A 19924-nucleotide genomic window follows, 5' to 3' on the forward strand; every position below is an offset into this window, starting at 1 on the left:
CCCCTTTCATGACCGCGAAGCACAAACGTCACATGAAAGTCGGACGAAAACCCACAATCTTTTAAATTTTGTTAATAATCTCGCCAAGCGGGAACCGAAGTTTTTCAATTCCCTCACACGACCACGTAGCTCGAGCGTCACGTGTTATTCGGCGAGACTGTACAGTCAATAATCGGGGCTGATAAAATGCCTCACCGATTTAGTTAATTTTGAGCAACAATTTAATATTCTCAACGAAAGGTTCGAGTGTTCTCAGAGCCTATATTCGGAGATTTGGTTTCGTCGCGGAGCGGAATCGTTTGTCGATCTGCTCGCTGCGGGGACCAGCTATCGAGTCTCGATGCTAACAAGCGAACAGACATCCGCAGTCGCGGCCACGAGAGGGGTAATCACCACCTCGCGGCGCTATCCCTGCTCTTCAATGTCTATCTCTTCTTACTTTCAATATTCCTCTACCCTCTCTGTTTATGGATCTTCTACGGTCGATCCCAACTAAATATACTGGGTCGATCACGTGACTGAAAGCAGCCAACACTCGCGTATGGTTTTTTTAACCTGAATCGTTCCGTGTACCGATCTACGCATCAGAAAGTCTCTGGAATGTCGCGAACACGAAAACAATGCCGTACGAGGAATTTATGGATCTCAGTTATAATTCACGTTAAACTGAATATTTCTCTAAACGGTTCTCAAATCCGTCAATTAACGCGATATATAAACAAGTATGCTAGTATGCAACCGGTGAGCTAGTAAGCATCCTGTAAGCTAGTGAACAAGCAGCAGGCTACTACGAAAGTAGTTATCCAGAAAGCTAGCAGTAAGCTAGTAAGCAAGCTGTGAGCTAGTAAGCAAGCAGTAAGCTAGTAAGTAAGCAGTGAGCTAGTAAGCAAACAGTAAGCTAGTAAGCAAGCAGTAAGCTAGTAAGGAAGCAGAGAGCTACTAAGCGTACAGGGAGCTAGTAAGGAAGCAGTAAGCTAGTCAGCAAGCAATTAGCTGGTATGATAGCAGTTAGAAAGTAAGCAAGTAGTAGGCTAGGAAGCAGGCAGTAAGATAGTAAGCACGCAGTATGGTAGTAAGCATGCAGTAGGCTAGTAAACAAGCAGTAGGCTGGTAAGCAACCAGTAAGATAGTAAGCAAGCAGCAGGGTAGCAAGGATGCAGGTAGCTAGTAAGCAAGCAACTAAGGTACTAAGCAATTAGTAAGCCAGTAAGCAACCAGTAAGCTTGTAAGCAAGTAGTACGCTAGAAAGCAGACAGTAAGCTAGTAAGCAAGTTGTAATGCAGCATGCCAGCAGCTGGCTAGTAAGAAAGCAGTAAGTTAGGAAGAAAGCAGGAATGTGGTGAGAAAGCAGTATGCTAGTAAGCAAGCAGTAAGCGAGTAAATAACCAGTAAGCTAATAAGCATGCAATAAGCTAGGATGCCAGCAGTGAGATAGTAGGCGAGGAGGAAGCTAGAAAGCAAGAAGTAAGCTGGTAACCAAGCAGTGAACTAGCAAGAAAGCAGTATGCTAGTAAGCAAGGAGTAAGCTAGAAGGCAAGCAGCAAGCTAGCAAGCAAGCAGGAAGCGAGTAAGCTAGGAGTAATCTAGTAAGCAAGCAGTGAGCTAGTAAGCGAGCAGGAAGCAAGTAAGGATGCAGTATGCTGGTAAGCAAGCAGTAAGCTGGAAAGCAAGCTGTGAGCTAGTAAGCAAGCAGTAAGTTGGTAAGAAAACGGTAAGCTGGTAAGCAAGCAGGAAACTAGTAGGGAAGCATTCGGGATGTAGGACAGCAGTAAGTAAGTAACATAGCAGTGAGTCAGGATGAAAGCAGGAATGTAGTAAGAAAGCTGAAAGCTAGTAAGCAAGCAGTACGCTAGTAAGCAGGCAGTGAGATAACCAAGGAGGGATCTAGTAAGGAAGCAGTGTGCTAGTACGCAAGCAGTAATCTTGAAAACAAGCAGCAAGCTCGTAAGCGTGCTGTGATCTAGAAAGCCAGCGGCAGGATAGTAAGGAAGCAGTTAGCTAGTGAGCAACCAGCAAGCTCGTAAGCGAGCAGTAAGCCAGTAAGCAACTAGTAAGCTAGTAGGCAAGCAGCAAGCTGGTAAGAACGCAGTAAGGAATTGTGCTAGCAGTAAGCAAGTAAGCATGCAGTGAGCTTGTAGGCAAGCTGGTTGCTAGTAAGGAAGCAGTGTGCTAGTAAGCAAGCAGTAAGCTGGTAAGCAAGCACTGAGCTAGTAAGGAAGCAGTGAGCTAGTAAGCGAGCAGGAAGCTAGTAAGCAAGCAGTAAGCTAGTAGGGAAGCAGTGAGCTAGTAAGCGAGGAGGTGGCTGGTAAGCAAGCAGTAAGCTAGTAACAAAGCAGTGAGTTTGTAGGAAAGCAGTTAGCTGGTAGGCAAGCTGGAAGCTAGTCCACGCACCCGTTTGGTTGTCCAGGCGGCTGGGGAGGTGAACCCCTACGTGGCGTGTCCCCAGGTAGCGGATAGGGGTAGTCGCTGGGATGGGATGCGGGGATGGGGTCACCAACCTGAGGAGGCTGGTGACCGCATCCTCGCATGGCATCTCGGATGTTGGAGCGAAAGCTTCTGCGGACCAAACACCAGTATGAATGCTTTGCGTGTTTGAATGTGTGTGTGAGTGGCCCGGGACATGGGATATTTGCCGCGGGTGTTACCTAAGGCTGTTGCTAGGCCCGTTGGCTGCGGATGAGTCCAGCGGCCAAAGTGGTCACCCAGTTGGCGGCTAAGGCCTACGTCACGGGGCCGTGGGCACTGGTGACCAGTGGCCTCCGGTTGAGTGGGAATGCGGTGGGAGGTGTGCCTCCCATCGGGAGGGGCCTGAAAAGGCACGAAGCGGCGGGGGACTCTCTGATGTCTCACTAGAGATCCCGGTCCCTCGCCAGGTGTCTGAGGATGGTCACCGTGGGGTTTTAGTCGGTAAGTGTCCGACACTACCCGTTGGCCCGCCCTTCGGGTGGGACCGCGGGTGTCCATGAGGATTTCCTCACGTAAAAAAAAAAAAAAAAAAAAACTAGCTGGAAGATAGTAAGGAAGCATTCTACTGGTACGGGAGCAGTAAGTTAGTAAGAAAGCAGTAAGTTAGGTAGGAAGCAGGAATGTAGGAAGCAAGCAGTAAGCTAGCAAGCAAGCAGTAAGCTAGATAGCAAGCAGTGAGCTAGTAAGCAAGCAGTAAGCTTGTAAGCAATCAATAAGCTAGTAAGCAACCTGTGAGCTACTAAGTCAGCAGGGAGCTAGTTAGGGAGCAGTATGCTTGTAAGCAAGCGGTGAGCTAGTAACCGAGGAGGAAGCTAGTAAGAACGCAGTATGCTACTATGCAAGCAGTAAGCTTGAAAGCAAGCAGCAAGCTAGCAAGCAAGCAGTAAGCTGCAAAGCAAGGTGCAGGCTAATAAGAAAGCAGTTTTCTAGTAAGCAAACAGTAAGCTAGTATGGAAGCACTATGCTAGTTAGCAAGCAGTATGCTAGTAAACAAGCAGTAAGCTAGTAATACAGCAATGAGCTAGTAAGCAAGCAATAACCTAGTATGCAAGCAGTTAGCTAGTAAGCGAGGAGGAAGCTTGTAAGGAAGCAGTATGCTAGTAAGAAAGCAGTAAGCTAAAAGCAAGCAGCAAGTTTATAGGCAAGCAGTAATATGGAAAGCATGCAGCGGGGTGGCAACAGAGCAGGTATCATGTAAGCAAGTAGTAATGTAGTAAAGAAGCATTAGGCTAGTAAGCAAGCACTTAGCGAGTAACCTAGCAGTCAGCTTGTAAGCAAGAAGCGAGCTAGAAAGCGTGCAGTGAGATAGTAAGCATGCAGTAAGCTAGTAAGCATGCAGTGAGCTAGTAAGCCTGCAGCAAGCGAGTAAGCTAGCGGTAAGCTAGTAAGCAAGGAGTGAGCTAGAAAGCGAGCAGTGAGATAGTAAGCAAGCAGGAAGCTAGTAAGGAAGCACTAAGCTAGAAAGGCTGCAGCAGGCTAGTATGCATGCATTAAGCGGGTATGCTGGCAGTAAGCTAGTAAGCAAGCAGTAGGTCGGCAAGCAACAAGTCAGCTAGTACGCATGCAGGAAGCTAGTAAGGATGCATTATGCTAGAAAGCAAGCAGTAGACTAGAAAGCAAGACGCAGGCTAGTAAGAAAGCAGCCAGCTATTAAGCAAGCAGTAATCTAGTAAGCAAGCGGTAAGTATGTATGCATGCAGTATGCCGGTAAGCAAGTAGTAAGCTAGTAACCAAGCAGTAAGCTGGTAAGCAACAAGTAAGCAAGTAAGAAAGCAGTAAGCAGGTAAGAAAGCATTATACTAGTAAGCGAGCATTAAGCTAGTAAGCGAGCAGTGTGCCAGTAAGTGAGGAGGAAGCTAGTAAGCAAGCAGTGAGCCAGTGAGCTAGCAGCAAGCTAGTAAGCAACCAGTAAGCTGGTAAGCGAGCAGGGAGCTAGTAAGCGAGCTGGGACCTAGTAAGGAAGCAGAATGCTAGTATGCTAGCAGTTGGCTAGAAAGGAAGTAGTATGCTAGTACGCAAGCAGTAGGCTAGTAAGCAAGAAGTAAGCAAGTAAGCTAGCATTAAGCGAGTGAGCTAGCTGTACACTAGTAAGCAAGCTGTACCATAGTAATCAAGCAGTAAGCTAGTAAGCAAGCAGTAAGCTCGTATGCAAGCAGTAAGCTGGTAAGTAAGCAGATAACTAGTAACCGAGCAGGGAGCTAGTAAGGAAGCCGTATGCTCGTAAGCAAGCAGTAAGCTAGTAAGCAGATAGTGAGCTAGTAAGTGAGCAGGAAGCTAGTAAGGAAGCAGTATGATAGTAAGCGCGATGTATGCGAGTAAACAACCACTCAGTTTGTAAGCAACCAGTACAATGGAAAGCAAGCAATAAGCTGGTAAGCAAGTAGTAAGCTAGTAAGCAAGCAGTAAGCTGGTAAGCAAGTAGTGAGCTAGTGACGAAACAGTAAGTTACTAAGAAATTCGTATGCCAGTAAGCAAGCAGTAAGCTAGAAAGCTAGCTGCAGGCTAGTAAGCTAGCAGTAAGCCCGAAAGCAAGCAGCAGGCTAGCATGTAAGCAGGAAGCGTGTAAGCTAGAAGTAAGTTAGTAAGCAAGCAGTGAGCTTGTAGTCGAGGTGGTTGCTAGGATGCAAGCAGTAAGCTAGTAAGCAAGCAGTAAGCTGGTAAGAAAGCAGTGAGCTAGCGAGCGAGCAGGGAGCTAGTAAGGGAGCAGTATGACAGTAAGCGAGCAGGAAGCGAGTATGGAAGCAGTATGCTAGAACGCAAGCAGTTAGCTAGCAAGCAAGCAGTAAGCTAATAAGCAAACAGTGAGCCAATAAGCAAGCAGTAAGCTAGTAAGCAAGTAGTAAGCTTGTATGCAAGCAGTAAGCTAGTAAGCATGCATTAAGCTAGTGTGCAAGCAGTAAGAGAGCTCTAAAGCGGTATGCTAGTCCGCAAGCAGTAAGCTATCAAGCAAGCAGCAGGCTAGTAAGAAAGCAGTTAGCTAGTAGGAAAGCAGTAGTGTGGTGAGCAAGCAGCACGTTGGTAAGCAAGAAGCAAGCTAGTAAGCGACCAGGAACCTCGTAAGGAAGCAGTGTGATAGTAAGCAAGCTATATGCTAGTACGCAACCAGTAAGCTTGTAAGCAACCAGTAAATTAGTAAGCAAGCAATAAGCTGGTAAGCAGGTAGTAAGCTTGTAAGCAAGCACTAAGCTAGTAAGCAAGCAGTGAGCCCGAAAGCAAGCAGCAGGTTAGCAAGAAAGCAGGAAGCGAGTAAGCTGGGAGCAAGCTAGTAAGCAAGCAATGAGCAAGCGTGCGTGCAGGGAGCTAGTAAGGTAGCAGTATGCTAGAAAGCAAGCAGCAAGCGAGTAAGCTAGCAGTAAGCCAGTAAGCAAGCAGTGAGCTAGTAGGCGAGGAGGAAGCTAGTAAGGAAGCAGTATGATGGTAAGCAAGCAGTTAGCTAGCAAGCAAGCAGTAAGCTAGTAAGCAAGCAGTATGCTAGAAAGCAAGCAGCAAGCTAGTAAAGAGGCAGTTAACTAGTAAACAAACGGTAAGCTAGTAAGCTAGCAGTGAACTGGTTAGCGAGCAGGAATCTTGTGAGGAAGCAGTGTGCTAGTAAGCAAGCAATAAACTAGTAAGCAACCAGTAAGCTAGAAAGCAAGGAGCTGGCTAGTAAGTAAGCAGTTAGATAGTATGAAGCAAGTATGCCAGTAAGCAAGTAGCAGGGTAGTAAGAATGAAATTAGCCAGTTAGTTAGCTGTATGCTAGTAAGCGAGCAGTAAGCTAGTAACCAAGCAGTGGGCTAGTAAGCGAGGATGAAGCTAGTAAGCAAGCAGTGTGCTAGAAAGAATGCAGCAAGCTAGTAACATAGCAGCAAGATAGAATGCAAGCAGTAAGCAGGTAAGCAAGCAGCAAGCTGGCAAGCATGCAGTAAGCAAGTATGCTGGCAGTAAGCTAGAAGGCAAGCAGTAATCTAGTAAGCAAGCAGTGAGCTAGAATGCAAGCAGGAAGCTAGTAAAGAAGCATGGAGCTAGAAAGCAATCGGCGGGCCAGTAAACAAGCAGTAAGCTAGAATGCAATGAGAAGGCTAGTATGAAAGCAGTTGTCTAGTAAGCAAGCAGTCAGTTAATAACAACGCAGTAAGCTAGTAAGAAAGCAGCTAGCCAGTAAGAATGCAGTAAAGTAGTAAGGGTTGCGAATTAGTAAGCTAGTAAGAAAGCACTAAGGTAATGCCGACGACGCGCTGCGCCCCCACCCCCGTGAGGCGCTTGTCCCTCCCCCAGTGCGCCCCAATGGCCAGCACCAATGTGTCATCTGCAGAGCACACGGCACTGACGCCGTCAGGGAGGTCGGCCCGCAACACCTTATCGTACGCGACGTTACACAGGAGTGTCCCGAGGTCCGAGACCTGCGGAACGCCGCGGTACACCTCTCTCCGCATATCTCCATCGCGGCCCGGATACTCGATCCACCTCCCGCGGAGATAATCCCCGACGAGTGCCCTGAGATAATGAGGGACCCGATGATCTTCGAGCCCCCTCCTTATCTCTTCCCAGGGAAGGGTGTTAAAGGCGTTGGCAATATCCAAGGATACTGCCAAAGCCACCCCTCCCCGGGAGACGGCCGACTCCGAGAGGGCCCTCACGCGACTTATGGCGGCGATCGTCGATCGACCCTACCGGAAACTGTACTGGCAGTCGGCCAGGCCGGGGGCACACCGCGACAGGTGCTCGTCTTTGGCGGGCAGCAATCACGCGCTCGAAGAGCATGCCCACCACGACTCTACGTGCCGACCCGCCTTCCGGAGGAGGACCATCCTCGCCACTTTCCAACTAGGGGGGAATCGTCCGTCTCTCAGGCACCGGTCAAACATCCGCCTGAGGTCGGCCCCAAGGACGCCCTGGGAGAAAACCCAAACCCGGCCAGGCACACCATCCGGCCCCGGGGCCGTGGTACGCGCCCTGAGCCGTTTGATGGCCGTGGCCATCTCCCACTGCGTGACCCCCAGCTCGGCAGCCCACTCAATTGGGACAGCCGACGCCGCTGGAGGACATGGCCCTCCCTCCCCAATTGGGAAGAGAGTATTGACCACGTCCTCCAGCAGCCGGGGTTCAAGACCCTCGGTGACAGGGGGCGCCCTCGGGCGGAGCTTATTTAGCACTACCTTATACGGGCGCCCCCAAGGATCGTCATCGAGGGTCTGGAGGAGCTCCTTCCATGCCCGGGTGTTGGCCCGTTTGATGGCGACCTGCAGAGCAACCCGAGCCGTACGGTATGATTCATACAGGTCATCTGCCCTCGCTCGCGCCACACCATCGCCTCTTCGTAGACGACGGCGCGCGCGGCTGTACTGGCGTCGGGCGCGCACTCGCCACACGCAATTCTACGATCGCGGCCGACCACCAGTACACCGCCCGGCGAAGAGAAGCCCGCCCGACCTGGGGCATCGCCGCGTCGCAAATATTTGCGACTACTCCGCCGAGCCAGGCGACCTCCGCCTCTATGCTCGGCCGCCCCCTGCGGCCAAGTTGCAGCGAGAGCAGCTGCAATCATAGCGTCCTTGTCCAGGCGCCGAAGCGCCCAGCGGCGCGGTGGGGCGTCTCCCGGGCGGTGGTGTCGGGATGTACATCCGGAGGCAGAGACCTGCATTCGGATATACCGGTGGTCCGAGAGTGTCTCCGTCTCGGACGGCGTTGGGGGTTGCGAATTCAACATCCACGATGGACCCCCCACATCGCCGCACGCACGTGTGCCTCGACCCCCGGTTCAGTAACCGAAGGTCGAGCCCAGCCACCCAGTCGCCCAGGATCCCGCCGCGAACAGCGGTCCTGGGGGATACCCACGCCACCGACGTGGCGTTAAAGTCCTCCAGATCCGGCGCCGGCCGGGCCGCCCAGCGCTGGACGCGTGCCGCGACCTCGGCCACGTACCGCTCGAACGCGGCGTGACCGCTGCGGGGCGAGATGTAGCACCCCACCACGGCGACGAATCCACGACCGCGCTCCAGAATGGAGAAAGGCGGGGACCCGTCGCCTCCTACCCATACCGCCGCCAACAAGCCGTCTGCGTCCCCCACACAATGAGGGTGACCAAGAACGCGGTACAGCTCGGCGGCGTCCGCCAGGCCAACCCCTCACTCCGCGAGGACATGGGACATCATGTCCTGTGCCGCGCGGCAGTGGGTGAGGTTGGCCTAAAGCAGTTAGCTAGTAAGAATGCAGTTAGCGAGTGAGGAAGAAGTTAGATATTAAGCAAGCGGCAAGCTCGTAAGAAAGCAGTAAGGTAGTAAGGGAGCAGTAAGCTTCTAAGGAAGCAGTAACCCTGTAAGGGGGCAGTAAGTCCGCATGCAAGCAGTAAGCTGGTAAGCAAGCAGATAGCTAGTAAGCGAGCAGTGAGCTAGTAAGGTAGCAGTATGCTAGTAAGCATGCAGAAAGCTAGGAAACAACAAGTAAGCTAGTAAGAAAGCAGCTGGCTAGTAAGGAAGCAGTTGACTTGTATGAAAGCAGTAAGCTTGTAAGCAAGCAGCAGGTTAGTCAGATAGCTGATACCTAGTAAGAAAGCTGTGTGCTAGTAAGAAAGCGGCAAGCTTGAAAGCAAGCAGCTTGCTAGTAAGAAAGTAGTAAGTTATGAAGAAAGCAAGAATGTAGTAAGAAAGCAGTTAGGTAGTAAGCAAGCAGCAAGCTAGTAAGAAAGCTGTAGGTTAGTAACAAAGCAGTATGCTAGTATGCAAGCTGCCGGCTAGTAAAGATGCTGTTAATTAGTAAGGAAGCAGTAAGCTTGCAGCAAAGCAGTAAGCTGGTAACCAAGCAGGAGGATAGTAAGGAAACTGTAAGCTAGTAAGCAAGCAGTGAGCTAGTAAGCAAGCAGTAAGTTAGTAAGCTAGCAGTGAGCGAGTAAGCGAGCAGGAAGCTAGTAAGGAAGCAGTATGCTGGTAAGGAATCAGTAGGCTAATAAGCAATCATCTGGCTAGTATGAAAGCAGTAAGTTAAGAAGAAACAAGGAATGTAGTGGGAAAGCTGGTAGGTTGTAAGCAAGCAGTAAGCTAGTAAGAAGGCTGTAGGTTAGTAACATAGCTGTATGCTAGTAGGCAAGCAGCCAGCTAGTAAAAGTGCAGTTAATTAGTAAGGAAGCTGTAAGTCTGTAGCAAAGCAGTAAGATGGTAAGAAAGCTGGTAGCTAGTATGCAAGTAATAAGCTGGTAAGAAAGCATGTAGCTAGTAAGGTGGTAGTAAGCTAGCATGCAAGCATTAAGATAGTAAGGAAGCAATGAGCTAGTAAGCAAGCAGTAAGCTAGTAAGCAAGCAGTGAGCGTGTAAGAAAGCAGCATGCTGGTAAGCAAGCAGTATGTTAGAAAGCAAGCAGCAAGCTAGGGTGAAAGCAGTAAGCTAGAATGCAAGGAGCAGGCTGGTAAGAAAGCAGAAAGCTAGTAAGCAAGCAGTTAGCTAGTAAGCGAGCAGTAAGCAATTAAGCAATCAGTAAGCTAGTGAGAAAGCAATTAGCTAGTAGGAAAACAGTAGGCTAGTGAGCAAGCAGCAAAGAAAGTAAGCATCCAGTAGTCTAGTAACAAAGCAGTAAGTTAGTAACAAAGCTGTAAGTGAGTAACAAAGCAGTATGCCGGTAAGCAAGCAGGAATCTAGTAAGGAAGCATGCGGCTAATAGGAAAGCAGTGAGCTAGTAAGAAAGCGGTGTTCCAGTAAGCAAGCAGTAAGCTAGCAAACAAGCAGTGATCTAGTAAGAGAGCAATTATCCAGTAAACCAGCAGTGAGCTAGTAAGGAAGCAGCAGACTAGTCAGGTAGCAGTTAGCTAGTAAGAAAGCAGTTAGCTAGTAGGGAAGTAGTAATCTAGTAAGCAAACAGTGAACCAGTAAGCGTGCAGGAACCTAGTAACGAAGCAGTATGCTAGTAAGCATGCCGTTAGCTAACGAGCATGCTGCAGGCTAGTATGAAAGCAATTAGCTATTAAGCGAGCAGGAAGCTTGTAACGAAACACTATGAGGGTAAGCAAGCTGTAAGCTGGTAAGCAACCAGTAAGCTTGCAAGCAAGCAGTAAGCCAGTAACAATGCAGTAAGTTAGTAAGAAATCAGTATGCTCGTAAGCAAGCAGTAAGCTAGTAGAAGGCAGTGAGCTAGTAAGTGAGCAGGAAGCTAGTAAGGAAGCAGTATGATAGTAAGCAAGATGTATGCGAGTAAACAACCAGTCAGCTTTTAAGCAACCAATAAGCATGAGGGTAAGCAAGCAATAAGCTGGTAAGCAAGTAGTAAGCTAGTAAGCAAGCAATAAGCAAGTAAGCAAGTAGTGAGCTAGAGACGAAGCAGTATGTTACTAAGAAATCTGTATGCTAGTAAGCAAGCAGTAAGCTGGAAAGCTAGTAAGCAGCCAGTAAGCCACTAAGCAAGCAGCAAGCGAGTAAGCTAGCAGTAAGCTAGTAAGCAAGCAGTGATCTCGTAGACGAGGTGGAAGCTAGGAAGCAGGCAGTAAACTAGTAAGCAACCAGTAAGCTAGTAAGCCAGCAGTAAGCTGGCGAGAAATCTGTTAGCTAGGAAGCCTGTAATAAGCTAGTAAGCAAGCAGTAAGCTAGTAATCAAGCTGTGAGCTAGTAAGCAAGGAGGAAGCTAGTAAGCAAGCTGTAAGCTAGTAACACAGCAGTTAGCCTGTAAGAAAGAGGTTAGCTAGCAATCAAGCAGGAAGCTAGTAAGCAAGCACTAAACTGGCAAGCAAGCAGTTAGTTAGTAAGAAAGCAGTAAGGAAGTATGCATGCAGTGAGCTAGTAAGAAGGCAGTAAGGATGTAGGCAAGCAGTGAGCTAGTAAGAAAGCAGTAAACTAGAATGCAAGCAGCAAGCGAGTAAGCTAGCAGGAGACTAGCTAGCGAGCAGGGACCCATTAAGGGAGCAGAATGCTAGTATGCCAGCTGTAAGCTATTAAGGAGCCAGTAACCTAGCTAGCAACTAGTAAGCTAGTAAGGAAGCAGGAAGCTAGTAAGGAAGCAGTATGCTAGAATGCAAGCAGCGGGCTAGTATGCAAGCACTAAATGAGTAAGCTAGCAGTAAGCTAAGTAGGCATGCATTGAGCTAGTAAGCGAGCAGGAAGCTAGTAAGCAAGCAGCGAGCTAGTAAGCAAGCAGGAAGCCAGTAAGGAAGCTGTATGCTAGTAAGCAAGCCGTAAGGTAGTAATTAACCAGTAAGCTTGTAAGCAAGCAGTAAGCGAGCAAGTTGGCAGTATGCTAGTAAGCAAGCAGGAAGCTAGTAAGCAAGCAGCGAGCTAGTAAGCAAGCAGGAAGCCAGTAAGGAAGCTGTATGCTAGTAAGCAAGCCGTAAGGTAGTAATTAACCAGTAAGCTTGTAAGCAAGCAGTAAGCGAGCAAGTTGGCAGTATGCTAGTAAGCAAGCAGGAAGCTAGTAAGGAAGCAGTGAGCTACTAAGCGAGCAGGTAGCCAGTAAGGAAGCCGTAAGCTAGTAAGCGTGCAGTGTGCCAGTAATTGAGCAGGATGCTAGTAAGGAATCAGTGCGCTAGTAAGCAACAAGTTATCTAGTAAACGTGCAGCAGGCTAATAAGGAAGCAATTTGCTAGTAAGCATGTAATAAGCTGGTAAGCAAGTAGTAAGCTAGTAAGCAAGCAGTTAGCTAGTAAGCAGTCAGTGAGCCTGTCCACGCACCGGTTTGGTTGTCCAGGCGGCAGGGGAGGTGAACCCCTACGTGGCGCGTCCCCAGGTGGCGGATAGGGGTAGTCGCTGGGATGGGGTGCGGGGATGGGGTCACCAACCTGTGGAGGCTGGTGACCACATCCTCGCATGTAATCCCGGTGGTTGGAGCGAAAGCTCCCGCGGACCAAACACCGGTATGAATGCTTTGCGTGGGTGAATGTGTGTGTGAGTGGCACGGGTCATGGGATATTTGCCGCGGGTGTTACCTAAGGCTGCAGGTTGGCCCGTTGGCTGCGGATGAGTCCAGCGACCAACGTGGCCACCCAGTCGGCGGCTTTGTCCTATGTCACGGGGCCGTGGGCGCTGGTGATCAGGCGCCTGTGGTTGAGTGGGCATGCGGTGGGAGGAGTGCCTCCCACCGGGATGGGCCTGAAAAAGCACGACGCAGCGGGGGACTCTGTGATATCTCACTAGAGTGCCCGGTCCCTCGCCAGGCGTCTGAGGATGGTCACCGTGGGGTTTTAGTCAGTAAGAGTCCGACACTACCCGTCGTGCCCGCGGGTGTCCATGAGAATTTCCCCACGTACAAAAAAATAAAAAACAGAAAAAAAAGGCAGTAAGCCTGGAAGCAAGCAGTAAGTTAGTAAGGGGGCAGGAAGCTAGTATGGGAGCAGTATGCGGGTAACCAAGTAGGAAGCCAGTAAGGAAGCAGTAAGCTAGTAAGCATGCTGGGAGCCACTAAGCGAGCAGGGAGCTCGTAAGAGGGCAGAATGCAAGTAAGCAAGCATTTAGCTATTAAGCAAGCAGTAAGCTAGCAACTATGCAGTGAGTTACCACCAAAGCAGTAAGCCAGTAGCATGCAGTAAGCTAGTAAGCAAGCAGTGAGCTCTTAAGCGATGAGGGAGCTAGTAAGAAAGCAGTATGCTAGCAATCAAGCAGTCAGCTAGAAAGCAAGCAGTCAGCTGGTAAGCTAGCAGTAAGCTAGAAAACAAGCAGCAGGCTAGTGAGCATGCAGTAAGCGAGTAAGCTAGCAGTAAGCATGTAAGCCAGCAATAAGCTAGTAATCAAGCTGTATGCTTGTAAGCATGCAGTAAGTTAGTAAGCTAGGTGTATGCTAGTAAGCAAGCAGTAAGCTTGAAAGCAACCAGGGAGTTAGTAAGCAACCAGTAAGCTACTAAGCAAGCAGTAAGCTAGTAAACGAGCAGGAAGCTAGTAAGGAAGCAGTATGCTAGTAAGCAAGCAGTATGCTAGTAAGCAAGCTGTGAGCCAGTAAGCGAGTAGCAAGCTGGTAAGGAGGCAGTATGCTAGTAGGCAAGCAATGTGCTGATAAGAAAGCAGTATGCTAGTAAGCAAGCTGTAAGCTGGAAAGCAAGCAGCAATCTAGTAAGCAAGCTGTAAGATAGAAACCAAGCAGCGAGCTAGTAAGCGAGCGGGGAGCTAGTAAGGAAGCAGCGTGCTAGTAAGCACGCAGTAAGCTAGTAAGCAACCAGTAAGCTACTACGCAAGCAGTGAGCTAGTAAGTGAGGATGAAGCTAGTAAGGAAGCAGTATGCTAGTAAGCAAGCAGTAAGCTAGTAAGCAAGCAGTGAACCAGTAAGCGAGTAGCAAGCTGGTAAGGAGGCAGTATGCCAGTAGGCAAGCAGTGTGCTGGTAAGAAAGCAGTATGCTAGTAAGCAAGCGGTAAGCTAGTAAGCAACAAGTAAGCTACTAAGCAAGCAGTGAGCTAGTAAGTGAGGTTGAAGCTAGTAAGGAAGCAGTATGCTAGTAAGCATGCGGTAAGCCAGAAAGCAAGCAGCAATCGAGTAAGCAAGCGGTAAGCTAGTAAGCAACAAGTTAGCTGGTAAGCAAGAAATAGGGCTAGTAAGAATGCAATGAGCTAGTAAGAAACCAGTATATTAGTCAGCAAGCAGTAAGCTAGAAAGCAAGCAGCAAGCTAGCAAGCAAGCAGTAAGCGACTAAGCTGGCAGTAAGCTTCAATGCAAGCAGCAAGCTACTAAGCAAGCAGTAAGCTAGAAAAGAGAGAATGGGCTAGTAAGAAAGGAGTATGCTAGTAAGCAAGCAGTAAGCTAGAAAAGAGAGAGCAGGCTGGTAAGAAAGGAGTACGCTAGTAAGCAATGAGTAACCTGGTAAGCAAGCAGCAGGCTAGTCAGAGGGCAATTAGCTTGAAAGAAAGCAGTATCCTAGTAAGCAAGCATTAAGCTAGTAAGCGTGCAGTAAGGTAGTAACCAAGCAATAAGCTGGGATGCAATCAGTGATATATTGAGCGTGCAGGGAGCTAGTAACGGAGCAGTATGCTAGTAAGCAAGCAGTAAGCCAGTAAGCAACCTGTAAGCTAGTAAGCAAGCAGTAAGCTAGTATGCAAGCAGTAAGCTAGTAAGCAAGCATCAATCTAGTGTACAATCAGTTAGCTAGAATACAAGGACCAGGCTTGTAAGAATGCAATTTAGCTATTGAGCATGCAGTAAACTAGAAAGCATACAGCAGGCTAGTAAGCAACCAGTATTTTAATAAGCTGGCAATAAGCTGGTAAGAGAGCAGGAATCTAGTAAGGAAGCTGTATGCTAGAATGCAAGCTGCGATCTAGTAAGCAATCAGTAAGCGAGTAATCAACAATTTAGCTAGTAGGCAAGCAGTAAGCTAGTATGCAATCAGTAAGCTGGTAGGAAAGTAGTTAGCTAGTAACAAAGCAGTATATTAGTAATCAAGCAGCAAGCTAGAAAGCAAGCAACAAGGTTGTATGCAAGCAGTAAGCTAGTAAGCAAGCAGTGAGCTAGTAAGCCTGGGCGAAACAAGTAAGAAAGCAGTAAGTTAGACAGCAAGCAACAAGCTCCTAAGCAAGCAGAAGGCTAGTAAGTATGCAGTTACCTCTTGTGCAAGCAGCAAGCTAGTAAGCAAGCAGTAATCTAGTACGCAAGTAGCAAGCTAGTAAACAAGCAGTAAGCTTGTAGGCAAGCAGTAAGCTAGTAAGCAATGTGTGAGCTTGTAAGCATGGAGTGAGCCAGTAAGCGAGCAGGAAGCTAGTAAGGAAGCAGCATGCTAGTAAGCAAGTAGTAAACTAGTGAGCCAGCAGTGAGCTAGTAAGCGAGCTGCGATGTAGTAAGGAAGCAGTATGCTTGTAAGAAAGCAGTAAGTTAGTAACAATGCAGTGAGCTAGTAAGCAAGCAGTAAGCTAGAAAGCAAGCAGAAAGCTAGTAAGCAAGTAGCAGGCGAGCGAGCTAGCTGTAACTTAGTAAGCATGCAGTAAGCTGGTATGTATGCAGTGTGCTAGTAAGCGAGCAGGGAGCTAGTAAGGTGAGCAGAATGCTAGTAAGCAAGCGGTAGGCTAGCAACCAACCTGTAAGCTGGAGAGCAAGCAACAGGCTAGTATGAAAGCAATTAGCTTGTATGAAAGCAGTAAGCTTGTAAGCAAGCAGTAAGCTGGTAAGCAAGCAGTGAGCTAATAAGGAAGCAGTGTGCTAGAAAGCAAGCAGGAAGCTAGTAAGGAAGCACTATGCTAGAAAGCAAGCTGTATGTAGGTAAGCAAGCAGCAGGCTAGTAAGAAAGCAGTTATCTAGGAAGCAAGCAGTAAGCTAGTAAGCAAGCAGTAAGGTCGTAAGCAAGCAGTAAGCTAGTAGGCAAACGGTAATCTAGTAAGCAAGCATCACGCTAGTAAGAAATCAGTTAGATATTAAGAAAGCAGCAGGCTAGTAAGCAAGCAGTAAGCGAGTAAGAAAGCAGTAAGCTAGTGAGCAACCAGGAAGCTAGTAAGGAAGCAGTAGGCTAGAAAGCAAGCAGCGGGCTGGTAAGCAAGCAATAAGTGCGTAAGCTAGCAGTAAGCTAGTAAGGAAGATCTGAGCTAGTAAGCGATCAGGATGCTAGTAAGGAAGCAGTATGCTAGTATGCAAGCAGTAAGATAGTGGGAAAGCAGTCAGCTATTTAGAAAGCGGTATGCTAGTCAGCAAGCAGTTTTTTTAGAAACCAAGCAGCAAGCTAGTAAGCAAGAAATGATCTAGTAAGAAAGCAGTAAGTTAGTAACAAGGCTGTGTAGGCGCGAATCAGCGACGAGCGGCCATCGCCCCCTATCGGCGAATTCAAATTCTCCAGGTGTGAAATAATGAGTGTGCGAGAGACAGTAGAGAGAGTCGTACCTGAGCCGTTGAGGAGACAGTACTGAGAGTGTGTGTGTTTGTACGTTTTTACAGCCACGAGGGTCTGTGGGCTTTATTTAAGTTTTATCTTCAGTTATCAATGCGAGAGGCTGTTACATTTCTTTTCTTTTCTACTTTTTCATTTCCGCATTATCCTTTAAATATCTATATATAATGCTTTATTTAATGTGTAGGTTATTGGTGAATAATAAGTAGAATTGTTTCTCTGTAATAACAAAGCTTTTATTGTTTTGAACAAAATATTAATATTATAACTTAGACTAATTATTTATCCTACCTGTAATAACAAAGAAACAACATTCAATGCTCTTATTCACCCCGTTGTTTCTTGGTTAATTTTCTTATTTGTAATTCGTTATGATTCTCTTGTAGTTGCTATGTCTTTTCACTTTGACTTACTTTGTCGTACTAACGCCACCTGTCTATACATTAAATTAACTATCTAACTTATTGACCTATTTACGCGCTAAATTCAATATAACTAAGGATGCTTTCCTTACATCTCGCCCCCTTAAGAAAAAATTTGGCACCGAATTTTGGTACACATCACAGAAAGTCGTAGTTAGGTGTCCGCAGCACCTATTACAATCGAATTATTAGGAGTCGGAATGAGTTTAGAGATATGAAACAAATTTGATTCTGTTCTTTTGTGTCCTGTGTCGATTTCGTATATTGATTTTGATATTTTGTTTAAAATTTTGTAAGGACCGATTCTCAATTCGTCTAGTTTTTTCCGATTGAGTCGGTTACCATTTTCAACATATACTAAGTCTTCGATATTAAAATCGTAATCCTTTCTGTTTTTATCATATAATCTCTTGTTGTATTCATGATATTTAGTGCTATTTTTGAAGGCAATTGTTCTATCATTGTCTAGCATATTATTATCTTTCTTCTTCCGTAACTCATTTGGTAATGTTGAGGTGTCTTCACCTCGTAATAAATATTTTGGACTGAACTTAGTGACTGTGTGTTAAGTTTCATTATATTTTCTTACGCAGCTGTGTGCTATAGTTGTCCATGCACTTCTTCTATCTTCTTCATTTATTGCACATCTAATTTTATTTACTAGAGTTTGGTTAAGTCTTTCATTCAGACCATTGGAAAATGGTGCATTAACTGCTGTAAAAATCAACGTGATTTTCTGCTTTTCCAAGTAATTTTTGAATTCTTTTGAGTTTATGCCCGGGTATTGGTCCGTCAAAATTATCTTTATATCGTTTTCTTTTAGCACGTTTTCCGTCAACTTAATAAAATCATTTGCGCTTTGTGTTTTTGATGTCAATATATAAGCAAATCTTGTAAAGTGGTCTACTAGAAGGTGTAAATATTTCTTTGTGGATCGTGAACCACCGAATCCACCTATTGTGTCTATGGAAACTATTTCAAATGGTTTTTTTGCGGGGCCAAGATTAGACATCAGTCCAATCTTATCTTGTCCCCTTGACTTGTTTTTTATACAGATTTCGCAATTTTTGCATATTCGCTCTATATTTTTTGAAATATTTCTTGCTGTATAGTATGGTAATATTTTTCTTTGCATTTGTTTTATACCAATGTGGCAGAAATATTTGTGGGTGTTTTCTATAAATTTCTTGCAAAATTCTTCTGATAGTACGATTTTCTCTTTCTTTTTCACTCTTTTATAGTACAAATTCTCTTTGAAAAATAATTTATCTTTGTTAGTTTTTATACCTTCATTCTTCTTTTGATCTTCATAAATGTCTTCTATCTTTATTAAATTTACAATTTTCAATTGGTCATCTTCGTCCTCTTGACACTCTAATACTGGATTTCTGCTTAAGCAGTCTGCTTCTAAGTTATCTTTACCTGGGTGGTATATTATCTCAAAATCGTATTGTGATAAATAGTAGGTGAGATCGCCTAATTCTTCATCTGTTCTAGCTTTAATATTCATTTTTTCTAGTGGTTTGTGATCGGAGAATACTTTAAAGTGTCTACCTATAAGCCAATGTTGCCAATATTTTGTCGATTCTTTTATTGCTAGGCATTCCAAGTAAATAGCTTTCTTTCTTTTTTGTGCTTCATTTAGTTTTTTCGAAAAATATGCTACTGGTTTTTCAATCTTTTGATCATCGTTTAGTTGTGGTTGTTTTAATACAGCTCCTATGCCTTGTAAACTTGCGTCCGTGTATATATGTATCGGTAGACTGGGATCGAAAATGGCTAATGTCGGTTGAGTGCAGAGGAAATTCTTCATATATTCAAAGGCTTCTTGGCATTCTTTGGACCAAATGAATTTTTGTCCTTTCCTTAGTAAGTTATGTAAGGGTTCTAAAATTAGTGAAATTTTCGGAACGTATTCGTTGTAGAAATTAATTTTCCCTAAAAACTGTCTAATATTCTTCTGATTTTTCGGTACTGGAAAATTTTTTATTGAAATTAGATTATCTTTTATTGGCGAAATTGAGTTGTGTTTTATGATGTGACCTAGGTATTGCACGGAATCTAATGCAAATGTGCATTTAGAGAGTTTTAATCTGAACCCTTCTTCCATTATTGCTTCTAATAATTGTGACAGATGCTCTACATGTTCTTCAAAAGACTTTGAAAAAATCAATATATCATCGATGTAGTTCACCGTGAAGTCTGACAGTTTATGTTTTCTTATTATGTTGCTGAATATTCTTTGAAAAATGGCTGGCGACGTCTTCAATCCGAATGGAAGGCACGTCCATTGAAATTGGCCTTCTTGGGTTACAAATCCTGTTTTTCTTCTATCTTCGATTCGAAGAGGAATAGACCAGAATGCTGAGTTTATGTCTAACTTTGAGAAATATTTGCAGTTCCTCGTTTTTACTACTAAATCTTCGATTAATGGGAATGGTTGCGATTGGGGAACTATTATTTTATTCAAGTCTCTAAAATCTATGCATAGTATTGATTTTTTTTTTCATCTCTTTTGTATGCTAACGTAACTGGAGCAGCAACAGGACTATATGATTCTTCTATTAGATTTCTTTTAAATAATTCTGAGATCTGTTCTTCTATTTCTTTTTTGTCTTCAATTGTGCATCGATAGGGTCTCTTGCTACAGTATTTATCTACTATGAGATCTATTCTGGCTTCGTAGTCTTTTACTATGCCTATGCCATATTTATCTTTGGCAAATATATTTTTATATTTGTCTATGAGATTCCCTATTATTTTTTCTTCACAATGGTTCAAGTGATTTGTTAAGACTTTGAAACTGTCTAAATCTACATGTTCATTGAAATTTATACGATATTCTTGTTTCTCCATTAAATGGGATTTTTTTTGTTCTATCTCTAATTTTTCATTTTGGGTTAATTTAAATTTTTTTATGCAATCTAATCCTAATAGAAAGTCATATTTGAAATTTTCATTATCAATTATGAATACGTCTATATATTCTTCTATATTCAATATCTTTGCTTTGATTTTTATTAATTCTTTTGATTTATACACACCATTAATCGTTCTTAAATTAACTTTTTGTCTCAAATTAATTCTTTCATGTTTTAAGTGTACTAGTTTTGAATTTATTAGTGAGATGTTTGAGCCTGAATCATAAATAGCGGATACTTCTAATGTGTTATTCAGTGTTATTTTAAGTTCGATTAACGGTGGAATTATTAGTTTTTTGGATTTTTATCACTTATTTCTACTTCTAATACTGAATTATTGATATGTTTCGCTTTGTATTCTTTATCTTT

The sequence above is a fragment of the Colletes latitarsis genome, chromosome 14 (assembly GCF_051014445.1).
Source record: "Colletes latitarsis isolate SP2378_abdomen chromosome 14, iyColLati1, whole genome shotgun sequence".
Classification (NCBI taxonomy): Eukaryota; Metazoa; Arthropoda; class Insecta; order Hymenoptera; family Colletidae; genus Colletes; species Colletes latitarsis.